General features: G+C 33.2%; 1 protein-coding gene across 9 annotated transcripts in view; it reads left to right on the forward strand.

Moving 5' to 3' along the window:
• The window catches only part of LOC127069087 (neuroligin-4, Y-linked-like), a 188,733-nt gene that overhangs the window by 104,286 nt on the left and 61,612 nt on the right, over nt 1-22,835 (forward strand). The gene's annotated exons all lie outside the window — the stretch shown is intronic.

The following is a 22,835-nucleotide window of genomic DNA, read 5'->3' on the forward strand; positions in this document are numbered from 1 at the left end:
CTCTCTCTCTCTCTCTCTCTCTCTCTCTCTCTCTCTTTCTTTCTCTTCTTTCCTCTTTAAAAAAAAAAAGAAATAAAATAAAAGAAAGAAACCCGTACATATAAATGTATATATGCATACATACGTAGTTATATACATATACACATTCCATCCCCACACATACATACACTCACATATATACACGTATATCGTAGGGTGTCGCATCTCAGATTGTAAGATAGAAGCACGCGTGCACAGAGGAAAAGCTCAGCGTGGAAAAGCTCCTTCGGAAGATGCTTGTAATACGATGGAGAAAGGAACGTTCGCCTCGGGCTCTTTATCGGATTCCCATTGGCACACTGAGTTTAAAGCGAGTTCACGAGCAGAGCTTGTTCGCGTTGAACCTTCACCAACCTTACCTACCCCTCTCTCTCTCTCTCTCTCTCTCTCTCTTTCTTACCACCACTCTCTTCTTCTCTCTTCCTCTTACTATCTTCCTTACCTCTTTTTTCTTTTTTTCCTTTTGCTCCATCTCTTTCTTCTTCTCCATCACCGCTACCATCTTCTCTCCTTCTCCCTTCACAAATTCCAACCACCCCCTCTCCATCGACAACGTAGATGCACCAACCTCTTCCTTTTTAGATAGATAGATAGATCCTTTCTCATTTCGATTTCGATATATCTATGTACTTCGTATAGTATACCGTATGTAGGTATTTTTATCCCATCTCCAATCTTTAACAATGATTCTCTCAACCTCGGCAGAGTTTTTCTTCTTCCACAGTAACGTTTCAACATCTGTGAAACAAAAAAGTTTCTCGTTCTTCCTGTTGAAGATTACGAGGTGGATACTCGATTTTGTTTTGTCGTTTCGTTGGTTCTTTTTTGGTTTTGGTTTTTTTTTTGCTTTTTTTTATACTCTTTTTTGTTCTTTGTTTTCTTTTTCTTTCTTTTTTTCTTTTTTTATTTATTTTAAGGATTGGAGCATTGAGAAATTTTTAATATGTCAGATATGTGATATTTAAGTTTTTTGTAGAGTTTACAGAGAGAGAGAGAGAGAGGGAGGGAAGGAGTTAGTGAAGATGAAACATTTCCTCGGGTTTTTCATTTTCTTCAGAAATTTTGAAAAATTGCCTATACTTAATATTAAATAGAATGTATTATTAAGTGTACTATAAACCGAAAGTTTGCTTCTTTTGAATTTATAAAGTATCCGAATTGTTTCGTTTTTTTCTTTAGTTTTATCAAGAATTTTTAATACGTTAAGGATGTTAATATTAAGTTTGTTACGGGGAGTACAGAAATGGAGTGAGAGAGAGAGAGAGAGAGAGAAGATAAAGTTACTCTTGCATTTTTTTATTTTTAATTTTCTTTCTAATTTTCAAGGAATTATGTATATAATTAGTATTGAATACGTGAATATTAAGTTTCATGGAAAGTAGAGAGGGAGAGAGAGAGGGAGAGAAGATAAGGTCTTTCTTATATTTTATTTTTCCTAATTTTCTGTAAAAATTTCGATAAATTCTGAATATAATTAATACTAATAACGTAAATATTAAGTTATATAGATACAAAAGAAAAAAAGGGAGAGCGAGAGAGAGGAAATTTTTTTTTTCGCGTTTCATTCTCTTTTTTGTTTCTTTTATAATAATAATAATTATTATTATTATTATTATTATTATTATTCTATGAAAATTTCGATAAATATCATATCACGATCAATAATAATTTCAACGGAGAAATAGGAAAGAGGCAGATAGACACTTGGAGAGATACGAGCTCATGTGTCTTCGTTTATTGAATTTCATTTTCCTTTGAAACCTTTTAAACACATTTCAATTAATTACAAGTAATTAATATTAACTATCAGAAATAATATATATATATATATATTATTTCTGAAAGTTAATAAATAGAGATAGAAAATCTTTTTCAAAGATATTTTGTACGTGACAATATCGTCTATTCCGCATCAAAGGAATTCACTTAGAGGTTCTTTGATGCTACTAGCAGCACCTCTGGCAAAATCAAGTATAATGTGGATTAGAAACGTCTTGAGAAGTTCAACAGCGACATTCGCGAGTGAGATTGGAATCTCTCTTTCTCTCTCTCTCTCTCTCTATCTCTCTGTCTATCTATCTTTCTCCTCCGACAAAATGGATTCACGTTGAGGATCTTTGTGTCTCTTGATTGTATTCCTTTCGGTTTCAACGTCTTCGAATTTCGTTTCAGTGTTCAGTGGTGTCTCGAAATCGGCGAATCTATCTAAGCAATTTCAGCTGAACTTCTCTCTCTCTCTCTCTCTCCTCTCTCTCTCTCTCTCTCTCTCTCTCGCATTCTCTCACTATTGTATTGTGAGAGGAGAAACGCGTGACAAGAGTAGTATTTGCATACTATCGCACACGCAAAGCACACGTTAGTCACCGTAGTAGCACGTTGACAGATACGTTACACGATACAAGGAGAAATCATGCAGGACTGGAGACACGAGAACATGTTACATAGACATCTACATACGTACGTTAACCTCTTGTCTTCTAAACGCGTTGCGAATTACTAAATAAACTAAATACCTTACAATACAATTATCATGATTGCTTTATCAGTTCAAACGGAGGAGGAATTAAAGGATGGGAAAGAGATATTATTTCGATCATTTTCGTTGATTAGATTTCATGTTTTATATTGTAATTCAACTTTAATATCGATAATTTTCCTTTTTCTTTTTATTTTATTTTATTTTTTTTTGTTCTGTTTTTTAATGTAAGACACAGTACTAAGCATAATGTTATACTTATGGATTTTGTCTCTATCTATTCAACATACAATTACTTTTTAATAAAAATTGGCTTTCGTTATAAATTATCTTGATATATCTAAACAAATATAAAACAAACAAAACTTTTCGATAGTAAAGTATTCAGCAAATTTTTAATTATAATATAACATAAAATAATATACATACAGTATTTATATTCATTGAATTTATTTCTCTACACTACGTTCATTACGTGTTATTTAAAAAAGAAAAATAAATAAATAATAATAATGATGATGATGAAAAGAAAACATTCAAAAAGTCAACGCGATTTTGCTTTTTTATTAAAAAAAAAAAAGTTTTCGTCGATCATCATCATCATCATCATCATCATCATTATTATTTTTTTATTATTATTAGTATTATTATTTATTGCCACTTTAGAAACTATTAAAAAGATAATAAAACGATGAAAAGACAAATAATCACAACTCCATTTACGATATCTAATCATCGTTCAACGTATCCCTCGTTTCACATAAGGTATTTAAAGCTCCAGCAAATAATCGTGGAAGGCATTTACCTCTCGACTTTCTCGTTAGTCACGCACGAAGTACATCGTCGAGTGGCCTCCTTCTTTTCCACATCCTTTTGAGGGTATAGAAAAAGAAGGAAAGGAAAGAGACAGAAACAGACAGACAGACAGACAGAGAGAGAGAGAGAGAGAGAGAGAGAGAGAGAGAGAGAAAGCAAGGGAAAAAAAAAAGAAGAAATCCAAGGAACGAGACGAGGGTGAGAAGCAGCCCCTTGGAAATTGCGATTTTTACGTATCGATTGCCAGCGAAAAGTCCATGAGAACGTCGATTTGAATAATAATGGAAGTTTCAGTCTGGAGACGTAGGAGAAGAAAACGAAAAAAAAAAAAACTAAGGAGGGGAGTGCAAAGAGAAAGTAAAAGAAGTAGAATAAGAATAAGAAGAAAAGAGGAAAAAGAAGGAGGGAGAGAGGGAGGAAAGAACAGGGAGGAAAATAAAATAAAAAAAAATAAAAGAAAAAAAAAGGAAAAAAAAAACGAAAGAAAGAAAAAGGGAGGTCGATGATGAAGACGTCGATCCTTGGAGATGAAGTTGACGAATGTTTCTACGTGAATTATAGAGGGATGTATTAGGGAGAACATTAGCAAGGCAAGGCATCGGTTTTATATACCGATCGGATCGTTAACTAGAATCTCAATGGCCTACTTTCGACGAATTTCGAGGCGTAGCTTTAAAGCGAGACATCTTGGATGATGAAGGGAGAAGAAGAAGACGGAGAGAGAGAGAGAGAGAGAGAGAGGGTGGGAGATAACGTGGGAAGTATCGTTAAACGGCTATAAAAGAACCATAGTCTCTCTATCGGATCGTTTCACCATAAGTCGACTCCCTCGTTTGCTTATCTCTTCTCTTCCTTTTCTTTTTTCATCTTTCTTTCTTTCTTTCTTTCTTTTCTGTTTTTTCTGTTTTTTCTTTTTTCTTTTTCTGTCTTTTCTTCTTACACTACGTCTTTTTTCTTTTTGTTTTTTTTTTCTCTCTCCATCTCTTTCTCATGCTTTTTCAACGTCTTCCTTTTTTTCAACGAGACGAGTCGACTGCGATAGGCGAGATCAAACGTTTACTTTAATTAATGTATCTAGATTTTCTTGTTGTTGGAATTTATTAAGACGAGTGGGAGATATTGGAAATCGAATTCTTTGTGTGTGTGTGTATGTGTGGCTGGGTGTATATATATAATATATATATATATAATATATAAATATGACCCCTCTTGTATATCGGATATTTTTACATTAATTTAAAGATAAATTATAGAATGACGTAAATTATTACATAAAGCGCGTACAATTTTTAAAAAGAATGGTTCATATAGGATATGTATGTATATATGTGTATACGTATATACAAACGCACAGAGGATTTCTTAGTTTTAATCGATCAAACTTCATCAGTATATTCTGTGAATAAAAGGAATAAAAAAATATATATATATTTTATAATGAAAATGGCTTGGAAATTATATACACAAGATTTTAGTTAAACTTAAAAATCAATTACTCTTTTTCGTGACTTTTCAGATTAATTGTTTTTTCAAACTATAAAACTATGAAGAACTATATAAACAAGCTTAAAAACTTTTAACCATCTCCAACTATTTAAATATTTATCGAAACACTTCCACTCTTTTTAATATTACATAAAATAAATGACAAAATTCAATTTTGATAAATAATTGATCCAAGATATTTTCATGATTACTATCAGTGAAGCAAACAATAATCTTGATTGTTTATATACCAAATGTGCTACGTTATACGAACGATAAGGTTGGCTTAAAGTTCCTAAGTAAACTTAAAAATCAATTACTCTTTTTCGAGAGTTTCGAAGCGAAATTTTTTTTTGTTTTTCCTTTCTATTTATTAAATTGTAAAACTAGGAATTATGTCAATGATCTTAAAAAAACTTTCGATCACCATTATGTGTCTAAATATAATTTATATATAACATATATAATATATTGAAATATTTCTACTTAGTTAATATTTCATAATAATAAATGATAAATTTCATATCAATAAACAATAGACTCAAACAACTTTCACGATTATTATCAAAAGAAAATTTACTATTACGAACGACAACAAACTCTATTGTTTACATTAACGAAACGTGTTCGTGGTATATGGATGTTGTATACGGTGGTAACATTACAAAAGAAAAAGGTCGTCGTATATACAAGGTTATTAGGTTCCATTATACATTTCGTTTACATTGATCTCGATAAATGTTCATCGAAACAGTTTGCTTTCCTATTTCGTTGAGGAAACATCTCGTCTTTTACGTTCGTTCCTTTTACGAATACTGAAATTACATTTTAAGAAATACTGAAAAGATATAAAGGAGTTCATTTCAACTGGAGATCCTTGTAAACAGAAGAAGTAGTAATGGTCCACGAAAGGTCAGACAGACATAGCGTATTACGTGATAATACCGAAGTAAGTACCTACTTACTTTTCTATGTTAATCTCTTATCATTGTTACTAGTGTATCGCTATCGTTATCTCGCTATCGTGTTTCTTCGTTTTAACGCGCTGAAGTTGATCCTCGAAACGATTCTTATCTCGTTTGACGTAACTCGACGAATATTCTTACCGTTGTTTCTCGAACTACTTAGTCTTCGCTCGAGTAATCTGATATTCAAATATATCGATATAGTTGAAACTTAAAGGTGAAAATATTAGAAACGTTATATATATATATATATAAAATATAAAATTAGAAAAGTGTTTGTTATTCTTAGATCAATAGAAAATAATATGACTTGTCCAACATTTTTCATATATATTTCTTTTTTTTTTTTTATATTTAATAATTACGTACTTTCAAATTAAAATTAGAAAATTAGAGAAATGTTTGTTATTCTTAGGTTAATAGAAAATTATATGATTTAATAGACAGATATAATAGATATTATACTATACAGACATACTCATTTAAAGCGATAGGGCTAAACGATTAAAAACAAATTTTATAAAGTAATGAATCATATGAAAATTGGTAATATCCACGTATTTCGATGATTATGAGATGATACATATTTTTCGTATTTATTCTTTCATAAATACTTCCATTTAAATATAATGAGATTACTCTCTTGACGTGTAGTTACGATAAAAAGTGAAAAATAAGAAACAGAAAAGAGAAACCAAAAAAAAAAAAAAGAAAAATACACGTTCGTTCGGATAAGTCGTTTTTTTTTTTAAAGTACAACAAAATAAAAAATAAATAAATAAATAAAAGGAAATATAACCAAAAAAAAAAAGAACAAAAAAATCTAAGAAAGAAAAGATAAAAAGAGTATTACAACGACGTGAATAACTCTTTTCGTTTCTTTTTGTTAAATCGCCTTATATCGACCTTCGCTGCATTAACACTCGACATAATATATTTCAAGAGGATTTATTATGACTTTGGCTAAGAGAGAGAGAGAGAGAGTAATACTGCAGTTTAATATATTACCAAAGGCGGATTTGTTTCTCAGAAGTGAGATAGAGAACTTTCGATCGATATATATAATATATTTCGTTCTGTCGTCGTCACATATGATATCATTAACATAAATACTTCTGCTAAATTAATGAATATAAAGAAAAAGAAAAACGAAATATAATAACGATGATATAACTGATAATAACGGAAAGAGAATATATAAATATAAAGTGACAAAGAACGATCGATCTATTCGACGTAAATACGTAATCTCAACGAATCGACACGCTGCATTTCCGGCTGAAGTTTAATTTTCATTATGCCTCTAGGGGATTAACGATCCACTATGTAGCCAATAATGACAGTGGCAGCACTATTAAAAGCTTTACCTGCGAGCGACAACCTGTCTGTTAACCACGGATTTGCATAAATCGATTGGTAATTTCAGTCGAGTCTAGACGAAGTAGAAAGGAGATGGGAACAATAAAAAAAGAAAGGAAGAAAGAAAGAAAAAAGAGTGGAGGAAAAAAAATTGAGAAAGAGAGAGAGTGAGAGAGAAAGAGAGAGAGAGAGTAGAGAAAATATAAGAAGGAGAAAGAAGAAGAAGAAGGAGACTTTTCAAGGCATATTTTTCTACAAAGAAAATCTATCTAGTTTAACGACGTGTCAAATTTGGATCTCGTTGTCGTTGGATAAGAACATTATCGAAATTCGATCTATCGGGATGTTTTATCTGAAGATTATTATTTAATAGAAAGTAATAAAGAGAGAGAGAGAGAGAGAGAGAGAAAGAGAGAGAGAGAGAAAGAGAGAGAGAGAGAGATGTTTCATGAGTTATGTATAAATCGATATGTCATACCTGTCTTTTTTATTATTGTTATTTTTTTCTTTTCTTTTTTTTTTCTTTCTTTTTTTTTTCTTTTTCTTTTCCTTTTTTTTTCTTCTTGCGATCTCATAAATGTCAACGAGTAAAGAGGAAGATGATAGTAAATATTTTCGATGTTGAAATAGAGCAGAACGTGCCAATTGAGGGTACAACGAAAGATAGGAAACGAGTTAACGAGTCACGTTTATAGTTGGAGATATAGTATTGTATAAGGAGAAGCATCATCTCCAAGGGCATAGTTTTCCAACAAAGGGATTTGCCAGGGAAACTGATTTACTACCTTCCGCAATTTCGTTCCGACCTTAAATTAATATTCCTGTACCTCTATTGTCCAGCCGTCTCTTGCAGAGTAAAGGATCAGGATAAACGTAGAGCGTCGATTTGAATAGACATAAAGATCTATCTATCTATCTATCTATCTAACTATCTATCAAACCTATTTAGAAAATTGTTATTCGATGATGACAAATAAGATCGAAAAATAATTCTTTTCTTTCTTTTTGTTGTTGTTGTTGTTGTTGTTATTATTATTTTATCTTTTTATATTTCTTTTTCATTATTTACAATCTAATTAATCGATAAATATAAAAGAATGAACTGTAGGGTTATTAATTTATGTATTTATTTAGATATATTCAAGATGTCAAATAATATAAGGAGATAATCTTTTTTTCGTTTTTTTACTTATTAATGTATTTATTTATTCTTGTTCCTTTCTTTTTATTACTATAAAAATATCTTTTATTAACGAACCTTAAAAATATCAGGATCAGAATTTATCCATCTGTCTGTCTGTTTATTTATTTATTTATTTATCTATCTTGAATTTAATTTATATCGAACGAGATAGGAAATAATTTATTTACTTTGTTATGTCATTTATTAACAATCTCATTAATCACACTGTAAAAGGATCAATTTCCTTTGAAACTTTCTAAATTATTTAGATATTTACACACGTCTTTCTCTGTGCAAGGTATGCGTAGACACACACACACACACACATATATATATACATACACGTATGTATTTATGTAGATTAACGTAGATGGACGTATTTAGAGATAGGTAAACGCGTTTCTCGCGGTAAATTAGGACGTTCGTGGATAGCTTTTGAGGACATAGCTTTCATTAGACGGGTTAGATAAAGCAAACCTTGCGTGTACTATCAATTTCCAGAGAGATACAACTTGCTCTCGTTCTAATAGCCAATGTTGAATTTATGTGCAAACAGGGATCGATGCTATAACGATCGTTACTCTCGTATTCGTCGATAAGTTCGATGATGATATTTTGGAGAAGAGTAAGAGAGAGAGAGAGAGAGATAGAGATAGATAGATAGATAGATAGATAGATGGATAGATAGACAGATTGATAAATATTCGTTGCATTCAATTAATTAAAATAATTCATTTCCTTTATATTCCAACTCTCATTCCTAGGTATGTGTTCGTACACGTATATGTATGTATGCGTATATTGATTCTGTATAAATAAATAAAAGGAATATTAACATTAATAAATAAATGTATATAAATTATGGATACACGTAATAAGTGTTATGTAAATATACATTTTATTAATATATCAATGTATTAATATGATGTATAATAAAAATTATTCGTTAGATTCATTTATGAAGGTATATAAAATTTTCGTTTAGAGAAAGAATTCTCTTTCTCTCTCTCTCTCTCTCTCTCCTTTTTTTTCTTCTTTTATTATTTTTTATATCCTTCTTTCATCTTTCGAGAAAGTAAAAGAACTTGTAAAGGCGAATAATTCTTACTATTTGTTTTTAATATTCTTTGTAAATAAATATTACTTTAACACTCTAAAAATACAAACAAGATGAGAAAAGGAAAAAGAGGGAGAGAGCATTACCGAATTATTCATAGAAATTCGTGTTTTAAATAATCTTTCTTGTGAGGATTGAAAAAATTGTTTTAACGTTTTTATATTTTATACTATCCATTAGAGGAAGTAATAATATTTTCCCGACGATGTTTCTGTCTAAATATGACTTTAAAAAGGGTAAAAGTAAAGAGAGGATGAACGATTTTTATCGTTCCGCGAGAAAGAAAACTAATTTTCTCGTAGGTAAGATAGAAAGAGATATAGGAAAAGATAGATAGAGAAAGACAGACAGACAGACAGAGAGAGAGAGAGAAAGAGAAAGATATAGAAAAGAACGAGATCAAAGCTTAAATCGCGCGTTATCGTGCAAACCGAGCGTATCTTGAGCGTACTTTCCATTTTCGAGGAACTTCCTTGGTACGTTCTCACAGCTTCTTGATTCCCAGAGTCTCGTGAATTACAGAGAGAAAGAAAGAGAGAAAGAGAGCCAAGAAGACAGACAGACAGACAGACAGACAGACAGATATATAGATAGATAAGGAGAGAAAACGACCGAAAATCAGGGTAAATACGTTTCTCTCGTAAGATAGAGAGAAATAGAAATAGAGAAATACGTGGTAAGAGCGAATAAGACGAAGAAAGATATATATATATATACATAGAAAGAGAAAGAGAGAGAGAGAGAGAGAGATGAAAATACGCTCGTAAATGTTCGCGAAACGTTACCGAATTCCAAAGCCGAGAGAGAAAGCATCCTTATTGTACCTCAAAAATGTAATAAAGAAGAGGGTTAACGATATCTAGAAGGTCCTCTTTTTCCACCACTACTACCACAACTATCACCACTACCATTACCACCACTACCACTATCACCGTCATCACCCTTACCCCTCTCTCTCTCTCTTTCTTTCTTTCTCTCTTTCACTCTCTCTCTCTTTCTCTCTCTCTCTCTTCTATGCTCATATCTCTCATGGTGGTGCATCGAAACTCTCGTATATTCTCTTATTATCCCATTATGCGTGAGAACGTAAGACACAAAGAAGGCTCTCGTTATTACATTATCCGTCCCTGTTATTTTACGGCCGGTAGTTCGACAACAACGACTACTACTTGAACTTTATCCAAGCGACGCCATTAAATTCGTAACAATGCGTTCCATTCCCTGCCTCTGTTCCCCTTCTCTTTTCTCTTTTTTTTCCTCCTACGATCGGCATTTTGATAAGCGGGCAAACTTCCACCAAGCCAAATGTTTCTTTCTCTTTCTTTTTTTCTACATACACATATGTATATATATATATATATATATTCACATACACCACGCACGCACACACACGAAATCTATTTATCTATCTCTTTATTCCTTTATTCGTAAGATGAAAATCGAACGAATTGTTCGAGATAGTAAAAGAGAATAGAGTTTCATAAACTTTGAAATGTTTCCGTCGATTAAATACAGTTCGATGTATCTATGTAGAAAAAAGAAAAAGAGAGAGAGAGAAAGAGAAAGAGAATGAAAGAATGAAAAGAAAGATAGATAGAAAGAAAGAAACAAAGAAAGAAAGGAATAGAGAGAGAATGGAAACATTTAACGGTATATATAAAGTATATATATATATATATACATATGTATGTATGTGCGTATGCACTATGCATATAGAGAAAACGTAGCCAAATGTTTCTATCTCTATTTCTCTCTCTCTCTCTCTCTCTCTCTCTCTCTTTCTCTCATTCCCTATTTCTATCTTTCTCTTTCTGTTCACGAAGCTTATCCCTAGATTAAAGCTTAAACCTCCCATGAAAAATCTGCCCGGAGCATTTATTCGTGGGAATCTACGCGTAAATTGTTGTTCGACTCTCCATTCCTCCTCCCTTCTATTTTTTTTCACCACTTCCTCTTCCTCCCCTCCTCCTCCCCCTCCACTCCCCCTCCCCCTCCCCTCCCCCTCCCCTCCACTTCTCCCTTCTCATTCTCCTCATCCTCATCCTACCTACTCTTACTCTCCATCTCTCTCTATATTTGTCCCTCTGTATAACGCGAGAAAATAATTGCTCGCGCGTACGACTCGTTTCTCTATCTCTCTCTTTTTCCCTCTCTGCATTTATTCCGTGCTCGCTTTTCATGGTGATTGGAGAGAAAAAATAATAGGAGATCGATATTACGTTCTCGAGAGAAAGAGAGAGAGAGAGGGGGAGAGAGGGAGAGAGAAGGAGAAAGAGAAAGAGAACCACGTATGTAGCATTCATGCTTGGAATTCTCCGAGTTACTATTATTAATATTTTATATAAAGTTCGCCGAAAGATTTTTTTTTCTTTGTTTTTTCTTTCTTCTTTTTTTTTTTCTTTATATATAACGTATCGATGATTAATGTGGAATCTCGAGAATATTGTTAAAATACAAAAAATAATAATAGGAAATAAAAAAGAATCATAATAAAAATAGGAAATAAAAAAATTATAATAATAAAAATAGGAAATTAAAAAAAAAAGAATAGTGGAAGAGAAAAATTTAAAAACAAGAAGTTCTCTCTCTCTCTCTCTCTCTCTCTCTGTTTTCTCTTTCCCTTCTTTTTTTTCTTTTTTTTTTTATTTATTTTTTTCATTACATTAAATAATGAAATACGATAAATAGAAGAGTAATATACAAAACTGAATTATTATTACAAATATGTTAATTATTATTAATACGTTCGAACGTATATAATCGATTATTAACAACAGAAACATCGAATATATTTTTGTTAAATCATTAATTTTATATGAAAAAAGAAAATAGAAAAAGAAGGTAGGGGAGAAAATTTCTTTTTCTACAAGATATAGAAAATATTCTATCTATCAGAATCGAATATGTACTATCGTATTATTATCGTACACGATATTTTTCTGAATATATATATATATATATATATATATATATATATATATAATAGATGCAACGAAAAGTTCGAGTAAAAATAAGAATGAAAAATTCTCTCTATTTTCAATCGTCCATCCATTTTCCATTTCGCGTCGTTTCGTTCGTATTAACTTGAACAATTCGACATGAACTTCGTGGAATTTGCAATTTTAATCTCTCTTGTGACAACGGAAGTTATCGCGACCAGGAATAAAAATAAGAATAAGAAGAAAAAGAAAAAGTAGAAGGACTAACTATGAAGGAGAAGAAGAAGAAGAAGAAGAAGAAGAAGAGAAAGATAAAGAAAAAGAAGAGGAATAATAACATAAAAATTCAACGAATAAAATATTTCTCTGTTATCCGTAAAAAAAAAAAAAGAAAAGAAAAGGAAAAAGAAGGGAGAAGAAGTAGAAGAAAAAGAGAGAAAAAAAATAGAGAGAAAAAAGACAAGGAAGAAAAAAAGAGAAAGGATGAATCTGGTTCTTTAATGAGACCGCATGAAATAGGAGATGGATCGAGAGAGACTTTTGAGAAACACGATCGAGTCTTTCCTTTTTCAGAAAATCCCTCTTTCGGGAAAGTACTCGTCTGTTTAGGATTAGGAACCAACCTTCCTGTCATCTTAATACTTCACGACGAGCTCCTAGAAGCCAAGCCAACAAAACGTTAAAACGAATCGTCAAGGCTTTCGTATACAACAAATGGCTCGTCGAGTATGTATGTACGTAGTGATAATGGTGGAAGTAAAACGTGTAGGTATATAAAATTGAAGATTATGTGAATGAAAAAAAAAAGAAAAGAAAATGAAGAAAAGAAAGAAAGGAAGAAGAAGAAATGCTTGTGACGTCAAAGAGACGAAGAGATGGCATTTTCTTTAGGGAAATATAGAAAGGAAGAAATGTGGTACACTTTTATTTCCATTCTTGAAAGCTTTAGAAAGAACATTTTTGTAAGTTTGTTTATACTATGTATACGTTATATCGAAGTACTTTGTCATTTAATATTATCATTCAATCGATAGAAATATCGATTGGACCTTTCGTTATACATATCAAATAATACATATACAAGAACAGTTTGGGAAGTTCGAACCAGAGACTCGGATCGGATCGGATCGGTTCCGTGTTTGACTTCCCGTGTTGGTACAAGGGTAATTGGTACGGTCAGTAAAGTAAAATGTTTAATTCTCGAGTGGTTACATGTAATAAGAGGAGAAGATGGAGGAGAATGAAAGAGAAGAGAGAGAGAGAGAGAGAGAGAGAGAGAGAGAGAGAGAGAATGAATAAGTGAGTGAGTGAATGAGTGAGAAAGAGGGAGTTGAGAGAGAAGGTCGTAGGTGGAAGGGTGGAGTTCATTTGTCCCGAGACAATTATGTCGCGAGAACGTTAGTAGAAATGGTACAAGCGAACAGAGGTTGCATGCTATGTATGGAAGGAAAATGACGTCGTCGAGCTCTCTGAATGTCTCTTGCGACTACCACCACCTTTACACTTTGCACAAAGTCTCTCACCCTATCCCTATCTCTATCCTTGTCCCTATCCTTGTCCCTATCCTTGTCCCTATCCCCGTCCCTGTCCATGTTTCTGTCCCTGTCCCCTTACCCTTAAGAGAAATTTAACCTGAAGCTTCAGCCTCGAGGAATTTTTTTCAATCTAAAGTAAAAATGCGCGAGAGGTAAATTAAAGAAAGTAATTAAAGTGATTCAATAATTTATTAAGGATATTCGATATTCTAATTCTGTTCGTTAAAACGTTAATTGTCTCTAACTTTGTTCGTTTAACATTTGTTTCTTTTTTTTTTTTGTTTATTTTTATCTTTTTTCGTTTCGTTTCGTTTCTGTGGCTAGTGTACGAATCGAAATTTATTAACACATTATTCCTTTCAAATAGTCGTGATGCAAGAATTTCTATTTGACTTGTTCGTTTTTAATTAATGATTTCTTGGCATATTTCTTTTTCTCTTGTTCGTTTTCCTTTTTCTTTTTTCTTTTGTTTTCGGAAAATCCACGTACTCGTTTAATATATATCCGTATTTTTTGTAGTTAAAGTAAATAGTTAAAGCGAGATAATTTGTTAGAGCTTAACGTCTGTCAAATATAAGTTATATTTATTTTTAACACGATATAGTTACAATAAGATAAGTTATACTATATAAATTTCGCATTATATAATTTCTTTTCTTTTTCTTTTTATTATATGCGAGATAATTATAACAGCGGAACATGAATCAACGAAAATGAATTTGACACGTTATAAAGTCTCATGAAATTTCAATCTGACACACACACATACACATATATATTTCGAAGTACTTTGGTAAGTATCGATTGTAATGAAGCTTTCATGTAACGTTCAAGGTATCGAATAAACGTGATGAATAAAATAGGATCGATATGTAGTAAGAGAGCATAGAATAGGATAGATAATAGTAGAAACTCGCGAAAGACCGGAGAAATTGCAGTTGGCGTCCAACTCGACGTTCGAATACGCCCTTTCGAATTCCGAAGAAGAAATCGATCGGAGTTTACTGTTACTGTCGTAATTGCCTTACAAATCGAACAAGAGTATGCTAGGAAAGAGAAAGAGAGAAAATCAGAGAGAGAGAGAGAGAGAGAGAGAGAGAGAGAGAGAGAGAGAGAGAGAATCGGGAAGTCCCTTTCGTCGTAAATTTCTGCCTCTGACGTCACACCCAAAAGCGAGCTCCTAATTCTAAGCAGTTCTAGGAAGTGCAGTTTAGAGGATGGCATGGCGTAAGAGACCAACAAAAAAGTGTTATTTCGGCTAGGAGGATACCGTTCTTATCTCGAATCGTGACAAATGATCTGGGGATTCGTAAGTTTCGATCTATCGAATCTTCCTTTTCTTATGTTCCGAAGATAAGTTGGATAAAAAGAATTACCGTGAAGAAATTCGTCAATGATTTATGTCTCTACGAAGTAATTTGTCAATGATCCGAACTCGTACATTGATGTATTATACTTCGTAGATACTTTTTAAAATAATTTTTATCTAACACACACACACACACACATATATAAATGTGTATATATATATTTTTTTTCTTTATAAATTATTATTTTATATTTTTTATATACCATTTTTTTATAAATTATTATTGTATATATATATATATATATATATATATATATCGTTATGATTTATTACGATAACTAAACCAATTAACGAGGATACCGATCTGACGAAAAATTCACAAATTCAAGATCGAGTAAAATACAATATATTACTTTATACTTAACGTAACTTGACAATATAATAGAAAACAATTAGGAGAAAGTCTCTCTCTCTCTCTCTCTCTCTCTCTCTCTCTCTCTCTCTCTCTCTCTCTCTCTTCCTCTGTCCTTCTCTCTATAACTTTCTATTCGTCATAATGACGTATTCGTCCTAGGATATATCTAGAATAATCAAAGCTGCATTGGCAGAAGTGCAAACAACTTCCTCAACTATTCTCGTTGCTCGGAAAATTTATCTCGCAAAAGGGAAAACTCGAATACACGTGTGACGTTTGCTTCTTGTAGGAAATTCCGCAATGTCGATGAGATTGCTTTAAACACTTTACCTATTTCTCTCTCTCTCTCTCTCTCTCTCTCTCTCTCTCTCTCTCTCTCCTTCTGCTTTCCCCCTGCTCCTTCCCTCTTCTCGTCTCTCTCTTTCTCTCTATCAACATCTCTCGTTCTCTCTATCTCATTTGGAAGACCTGATTGGACCATTGGAGCTTGAAGGGATATATGAGCATGTATTCGGTGAACAGAACTAACAGGTATACTTGCCTACCTAAATCGAGCACGAGCGATTTAGTCGAACTTTGCAAATAAATAGCATCGCTAGCAAAATCTAGCTTTCTCTCTCTCTCTCTCTCTGTATTCTTCTCTATTTCTCTCCTTTTCTTACTTTCTCTCTATCTCTCTAACTCTCTCTTTCTCTCTGTTTCTTTCTTTATTTCTCTTTTGTCTCTCTATTCTTTTCTTTCTTGTATTATTTGCCTCTCTTGTTCACTATTTCTCTCTCTCTCTCTCTCTCTCTCTCTCTCTCTCTTTCTTTTTCTTTCCTTTATCTCTCTTGAACCTAAAAGCAGTTCATTCGATTCCATCGATATCCAGACGAGCAGTAGGTAGACTGGCAACAAGAATCGAAAATGGAACTCCCCATCTTATCGAGCCTTCGGTAGATTTTTCAAACGGAATAGGAACATTAGAAAGGTCGGTCTCGTTAGTAGGAGAGAGCTTTCGCTCTTGGTGGTGATAAATTTTCCTTCCTTTCTCTCGGCATCAGCAAAACGTCGACGGTATCAGGAAATCTAGCGGAGCTTTCGAGATATGCCACTGCTGTTGCTATCACCGTTGCTGCTATTACTACTGCTGATGCTTCTATCTTTCTCTTTCTCTCTCTCTCTCTCTCTCTTTCTCTCTCTTGCTGTCGACAAGAGTATGCCGTACGAGTATAATAAATTTTCTTTTCTGTTCGTGCTAGTAATCGCAAGTTTGATCCCCAAGGGCTGACATAGTTGGTAAAGTGTGTATGTGAGAGAGAAAGAGAGAGAGAGAAACTTTGTCGTATATATATATATATATATATATATATATATATATATATATATATATATATATATTATATACAATATTTCGATGGTTTCCTATGCACATTTGTGTCGTATCAAACTTAGACCAAAATTCTCAAACATGAACATCGTCGTAATCCAAATTTGTCTCATTTCCCATTGGACACTCATTATTCTTAACTATATAATAATGATAGTGAACAACTCGCGTTCATTTAAAACGAACGATTATCTGTTTTAAAATATCGATTTGATTCGTAGATTTTATTTATCATCGCAACGATGAAACGAAAAAGAAGAAAGAAAAAGAGATAGAAATAATGAAATTCTCGTTAAGAATGAAAAGCTTCGATACTATCCAAGAAAACTCGATCGTATATTTACAGAGACGATTTATTCGATGTTACCAGAATCCTTTATTGCATCGTAGAAGAAAGATATGTTTTTTAACTTGACGTTATCTTGCATTTTATCTCCATTGAAATATTCTCGAGCTTTTACTATTTTCTTTGTTTCTTTTCGCATTCTTTTAACTTTTCTTTCGTCCTTTTCGCGATCGTACCTGCTAAAGGAACGAGAGGAAAAAAGAAAAGGAAAAAGAGAGAAAGATGGAGTTCTCTCTCTCTCTCTCTCTCTCTCTCTCTCTCGCACGATTTCATTTTTTACGTATAACTAAGCAAGATATTAAATAACTGTAGCTAAGGGATTCATATTCTTGAACATCTCGATTGTCATAAAACGTTATTTATGATATTATATCTACTCTCTCTCTCTCTCTCTCTCTCTCTCTCTCTCTCTCTCTCTCTCTCTCTCTCTCTCTCTCTCTCTCTCTCTCTCTCTCTCTCTCTCTCTCTCTCTCTCTCTTTCTTTCTCTTATTCTCTAGAATTCTATTCACGAAAAGAGAACTGTTAAACGTATATTAGCAGAAATATATAGAAAGAAAGAGAGAGAAATAGGAAATATAATAAAACAGAAAAGGAAGAAAAATTCTTCGATAGATTTTATCAACGTCATGTAGAAAACTTTATGTTTTAACGCTTGAGGTCGAAAGCTTTAAAAGATATATATATATATATATATATATATATATATATATATATATATATATATACACTTATACATACATATATGCATGCACATATATATATATATATATATAGAAAGAGAAAAAAAGAAAGAGAAAGAGAGAGACATAGAGATAGGGATAGAGATAGAACAGAAAAGCTTCGAGGATTTCAGATGCAAGCTTTTGCTCTCGATACGTAGACGTTTCCGACGAGAAGCCTGGGGGCTCCTTTTCCAACTATCATGACTATGTTCACCAAGAATTGGGCTTTCTGTACTATCAACGTATTCTCTCACACTCTCTCTCTCTTTCTCTCTTTCTCTTTATATCTATCTTTATTCCTCTATTCCTCTATCTCTCTGTCTCTCTTTCTCTTTGCATCTACACTACTATATCCCTCTATATATATATATATCTTTTTCTCTCTCTCTCTCTCTCTCTATCTCTCTCTTTCTCTCTTTCTCTTCTTCTGATCTGTCCGTAACTCTCTCGCTTCGTTTCCTTTTCCAACGGAGCTCTCAGATTTGTCACAGCTTCGGGCTACACCTTGTGGGCGAGACAGAACCGGACGCGGAAACTGAAGCTCGCGAAAGCTCGTGGAACATCGGAATAAGGGATGCTGAGAGAGGATGATACTGCTAATGGTTACAATACTATAGTATACTATACTATACTATACCATAGAAAATGCTCTCTTACTTGTGCCTTTCTATCTGTATGCTTTTGTGTAAACCGATTCCATCGATTCGATTCTTCTCTATTTAAATGCATGGGTGAACAACGATATGGACTATTTACCGATCGATTGAAAGAGAGAAAGAGAGAGAGAGAGAGAGAGAGAGAGAGAGAGAGAGAGAGAGAGAGAGAAAGAAATGTCACGTTCGATCGAAATATAACGAAATTAACTCTATCACGCAATGTACTGAATTTTTAATGTTGTCCAACGTCAACGAACCATTTTACGTTGATTACACTTGTCCATAAATGATCGTTTAGAATATTTCCACTCGATCAATAATTTTTTCATCTCTTTTCTCCTTTTCCTTTTTTCCTTTCCTTTTTTCTCCCGCCGACAAGATCATCCAAAACTCGCAATCGATTCGCATATGATAATTGTTTAACAAAATTATCGAAATAATCGAGCTCATATCGCGTTTGTTGTTACGTTAATTTGTTTATTTCAGACTCTATCATAACACGCATGTATATTAATTATATGTACTTTTTTTTTTTTTCTTAATACTCTATCTGTGTCTCTCACTCTTTCTTTCCTTCTTTCTTTCTTTTCTTTTTTTTATGTCATTCTTCGTCCTTCATTATTTTCTTTTTTTTTTTTTTTTGTACAAGTAACGTTTATTTAAACGCAGCAGGTGGATAGTGTATTATTTTAAAAACGAGAAAGATAATTGGATGAAAGGGGGAAAGGGGAAAAATCCAATGAAAAATATCTTACTGTGTATCTTAGAAAAATTTTTCTTTTAAATCTTTCGAGAGTATTAATTGAACATCGAAAACTACGAGTTACATAAACACCTGGGAGAACGTATTCTAGCTTTCGAAGTATCCACTCGAAAATTTCCGCCTAAGAGACCAGAAGTTTTCCTTTAACTTCTAGAGTCTGTTTTCCCCTATCTTTATTCCCTTCACTACTTCCCCAAATCTCTCCTTTCCCTTCGTCCCTTCCTTCCTTCACTCTTTCTCTCTCTCTCTCTCTCTCTTTCTCATCTCCCTTTCTCGTTTCAATATATACTTACGTACATAGTATGTGTGCCCGTGTGTACAAGGACTTGTTAGACGTTATAATAGAACGAGTCACTTTGAAAAAGTTTTCAAGCTTTGTGACAGCTTCGAACACGTGATACCTATCAAACTTTACGTTGTATTTCTTTCCTCGTAGTTCGAGAGCTAATGTAGAGAATCTCTCGACCTCTTGGTGCGTTGAATAAAGAAAGAAAGAAAAAGAAAAAGAACGATGGGAAAGAAAAATAAAAACAGGAGAGAGATCATATAAAAGTAAGAAAAAAAAACAAAAAAATTAAAGTGAAATAAAAGAAAGAAAGAAAGAAAGAAAGAAGAAGAGAAATGAAGGAAAGAAAAAAAAGGATTTAATGGAATAGGAAAAAAAAGAGGAGAACGGATTGAATCTTTAATTAAGATTTATCAAGGATTTATCTTAGATGTAATGGCAAATATTTCTCTCCGTCTAACTCGATACATATATTCAAGGTCACGTACAAAGTATCAACTCAAGAGCGGTACTCGAGTCGTAAGTCGTGAACGATCCGCTGAAAATAGAGTGGATTTGGTTGTAAAAGGGTAACGCGAGAGGGTACATAGAACGAAGTGTTGGTTTAAAGGGTACCGTGAGAGTTAAATGGGAAGAGGTGAGAGGAAAGGAGAAAGGGAGAGTGAGAGAGAGAGAGAGAGAGAGAGGTGAGGGCTAGCATAGGTGGTGGTAGGAGACGGTTTAGAGGGTTTCGTAAACCGCTTTCCGCTTTCCGGGCAATATTAACGGGAGTCTGCCATGGTGGAGAATTTATGGTACTAAGCCGAGCATAGTGCAAGCCTCTATACCAAAACCCGTTAATACCAAAGACAAACTCGCGGCGGAGCAGGCTGCGTTGGCTGCTTAGAGTAAGAGAGAGAGAGAGAGAGAGAAGGAGAGAAGGAGAAAGATAAAGCAAAAGAGAGAGAGAGAGAGAGAAATGGAGAATAAACGTGTATGTGTATATATAATATGTATATATGTATATACATATTATGTATGTATGTATGTATGTATGTATGTATGTATGTATGTATGTATGTATGTATGTATGTATAGTAGTGCACGTGTGTGTATATGTATATGTTAGAGTGAGTAAGAGAGAAGAACGTTAGTGCTTTCTACAGGAGTTCTTCGAGCTGGCTGAACTTCGGTCATATTTGCACAGTACGTTCTCTCTTCTCTTGCCTGTTAGAAGCTTAGCCGAGATCTGAAGCGAAGAATGGATTGAAATTCATCGCTTTGCTGCCCGATGAAATTGCCCTAAGCCCTCATTCACCATTTCGCGGCGGCAATGATGATAGCGGCAAGAACGAATGAACGAACTTGTGTATTTTCCAATAAAAGAGGGAGAGAGAAGGTTAGAGAGAGAGAGAGAGAGAGAGAGAGAGAGAGAGAGAGAGAGAGAGTTGGGTTAACTTCAGTTTCACGTTTCGATTGAGTAACTTTGTTTACGTGTTTTTTCTATGTATTTTTACGTAGAAAATTTATGGCCTCTATGGTGTTGATTGAAATCGTGAAAATCGTTTGATATTTGAATAAAATAGAATATAGGAAAAAAGAGAAGGAGAGAGAGAGAGAGAGAGAGAGAGAGAGAGAGAGAGTAACAGAAAAAAAAAATTATAGACAAAGAGATAGAACGCGATAAAATAAACTAATTTAAATCACGGAGTGTAATGTAATTACAATTTACTCGCGTATCGCCTGTTTTCCATCTACGTTCGTACGTAACATTCAATGTCGTGGTTGAGTACATTTATCGACTACCTTCGACGATTTTTTTTTCTTCTTCTTTTTCTTTTTTTTTTCTATTTCTTTTTCATCTTTCTCCTTCTTCTTTTTCGTTTTTCCTTTTTCTCTCTTTTTTTCTCTTTCCCACTATCTTTTTTTCACCCCAGTCCTTTTTTTTTATCGCGAGCGTTAATTATACCGGGCACGTTCTTTTTATCGCATTTGCGCTTCGGTTTCTAATTAACGAAAGCTCTCACGAATTTCTAAACGTTCTACGTTTAGAACAAAACAATCAAATCGATATCTGATTCGTTTATTTCAACGTCCGCAAACTTCACCTAAACCAATATTCATTAGAAAATTATTTCAATTAGAAAAGTATCGAATAGGTAAGTGTTATATTATTCCAAGCATTCGTCGATTTCCGATCAACAGATGTACCCCCTATTGATTTCTAAATAAGTAAATGAAATAAATAAAAGTAAAGGAAAGAACAAAAAAGAAAATAGGAAAAGGAAAAAGAAATAGAAGGTAGAAACGTTCCCTTTTCGCGTTGGATTTAAATGTCTCGACGAAAAAAAAGAGAGAAAGAGAGAAAAGAAAAGAAAAAAACAAAAAGTATACGTAAACGAATTAAATTCCAATTGACGCGATATTTAAATGCAGGAAAATGGACGTACGTCGATTCATCGAATCGGCTCGTAGTTCCCGTCCCAATATCATCAGAGATAATACGGATAAAATTGCCAGCTTCACGTGGGAATTTTCACGCACGCGCATACATAACGAGGCTATGAGACGATACACGTATCGTTACTATTCGACGTGTCACAATAAACGTCGACGACGAGAGAAGCTAACGAGATAGAGATAGAGATAGAGATAGAAATAGAGGGAGAGAGAGAAAGAGAGAAAGAGAGAGAGAGAGAGGTACGAGGTGAAAGAGAGAACGTGTAATTATCAGGAGGGACGTTCGAATATTACACGGATCCGATTCATGAAGCAATTAAAATCGTTTTTGCGTGTTCTATCAGATCCAATGAAAGTATGATTAGGCACACGAATGCAATTGGCTTCGAAACCAAACCACCAAAGCTACTTTTATTTATCACGAATATTTCTCGTTATTAAAATCGAATTGTTTTTCTATACAGTATTATCTCTCTCTTTGTCTTTCTCTGTATCTATCTATCTATTGATTTATCCATCTATTTATCTTTCATTTATTCAGAATTTAGTCTTTACACTTAATCAATTACAAATTTAATTAATATTGTAACAATATACGATGCGTCTTTTTGTCAA

The sequence above is a fragment of the Vespula vulgaris genome, chromosome 14 (genome assembly GCF_905475345.1).
Source record: "Vespula vulgaris chromosome 14, iyVesVulg1.1, whole genome shotgun sequence".
Taxonomy (NCBI): domain Eukaryota; kingdom Metazoa; phylum Arthropoda; class Insecta; order Hymenoptera; family Vespidae; genus Vespula; species Vespula vulgaris.